Source organism: Callorhinchus milii, unplaced genomic scaffold, assembly GCF_018977255.1.
Source record: "Callorhinchus milii isolate IMCB2004 unplaced genomic scaffold, IMCB_Cmil_1.0 Scaffold22, whole genome shotgun sequence".
NCBI lineage: Eukaryota > Metazoa > Chordata > Chondrichthyes > Chimaeriformes > Callorhinchidae > Callorhinchus > Callorhinchus milii.
Window position 1 is genome coordinate 8,801,145 of NW_024704763.1, and position 1,887 is coordinate 8,803,031.

Sequence of the window (1,887 nt, forward strand, 5' to 3'; positions counted from 1 at the left end):
TTACTATTTAAAAAAAACTCAATTAGATGACAACTCAACCTTCTAAACTCGTATATAAATATAAGCTCCTTATGTCATCCACACATCTCAAAGTGCTTCACACCGTAAACAGCGTAAAGTGCCCTGTGTGTTTTCTGGGTGAGCAACCAACCACACACACACACACCAAGCAAGCCCCACACCATCCCACAGCAGCTGCTCAGTGTGGGAGTTGAGTGAGGATTTGTCTATGCCTCATTGATTGAGATCTGAAGAAGGAGTGCTGTGTGCCTGGAAACCCTGCAATACCAGGTCCATGTGTGGAGTGGAGGGACCAAGCCCCTATTCCATCTCCCTGTTCCAATCAATTCAATATATGGTCCTCAGATCGGGCACTGATCAGATATTAAACTGATAGGAACAGATTTTTTTGAACAAATTATATATAAATATATATGTACATGTGTTGATATATATTTACACTTATCTCAGACAGTATCAAACCCGTTACAGAAAAGAAGATGCAACATTTTGTCCCTTCCCCACCCCTTCGTGGAGAGTGTGGGCAGGATACAGAATGTGCACACATTTTTTNGGGATGCTCCCTTCAAGACAGGTGGGAATCTCCCCTGTGTGCACTACATCCTTGTGCGCGCCCACACACCCTGATAAAGCCCACTTGCCGCTTTCGGATGGCGCCCTGATGTACACCGTACGCAACTGTGTTTACTCAAACACACGCCCGGAAACCTCGCAAACACAAACCCATACACATGCACTATATACCCAACCAGTCCCAGCCTCGTCACCACCTGCCGGGGCTCTGTGCCCTTTAGCAACAGGGAGCAGTTACTCGGGTGGCTAGTCCAGGCTCTGCCGTCATTTCACGGACGGTGAGACTTTACCTAAATCCCTCCTGCTCCCCCTTTATGTTTGGGGGGGAAGCAGGCAGACATACATATATTTTTGGGACTCTCTTCGTTACATCTCGAGCGTCCCTCTACATTTACAGGGTTGGGTTACACACATTTATTTACAGTTTTGGGTGTGTTGGTGGATTACCCATTGAGCAGCCCCAATATCTCCACCCCACCTCCTCCCCCCGCCCTAGGTAGGGGTCCTGGCAGGTGGGGATGTGATGCCGATGAGGGCGCGGTGAGCACAGGAGCAGCTCCAGCTGGGGTCAGGCCCCATCTGGCCTTTGCACTGTTGAGCCGAGCTTCAGCTTATCCCTCAATGCATACTCAGAACACCTGGTTTTGGGAGCCAAAGGGCCCCCTTCACCGAGTTTATGAACCTCCAGGCGCACTCAATGTGGGTCTCGCTGTGTGTCCCCGGGAAGAGGCCGTACAGCACCGAGTGCCGTGATGGCAGGGACCCAGGGACAAAGTGCGAGAGCAGCTATTCCATTTGTTCCCAAACCACCTTCCCGTACCAACACTCCAAGAAGAGGTGGTCCACAGTCTCCTTGCCTCTGCAGTTGACTCGAGATCAGCGCTGACTGGACAAGGCTTGACCATGCAGGAAAGTCCTGAAGGGGAGGGTTGAGGTCTCTTTTATTGCCAGCCAGGCCATGTCCTGATGGTTGTTGGTCAGGGCCGGTGATGAGGCGTTCTGCCAGATGTAGCTGACCATCACTGCAGGGTACTTCCCGATTGGGTCTGCCCTCTCCCCCTTTCGAACGGTTTCAACGACTTGCCGCGCGGACCACTTGGTGATTGCTCGGGGATCTGGGATGGTGTTCGTCAGAAATTTCTCTGCATAGAGCAGGTGCTTCGGCTCCAACTTTGTGGAACGTTTTGAGGTAATTCAACCAAGACCCACCCTTCTCAGCACCGGGTACAGGTAGACGCCCGACAGTGAGGGGATACACCTCCCCCTGACCAGCTGCCGCACCCCTTTCTTTGC

The 1,887-nt window shown here is 51.7% G+C and overlaps 1 non-coding gene across 1 annotated transcript; it reads right to left on the reverse strand.

The window, feature by feature from the left end:
* Positions 1-254: 254 nt before the first annotated feature.
* On the reverse strand, positions 255-436 carry LOC121850594. Its single transcript, XR_006085675.1, has one exon. It is a non-coding gene; the product is annotated as a U2 spliceosomal RNA (small nuclear RNA).
* Positions 437-1,887: the final 1,451 nt, after the last annotated feature.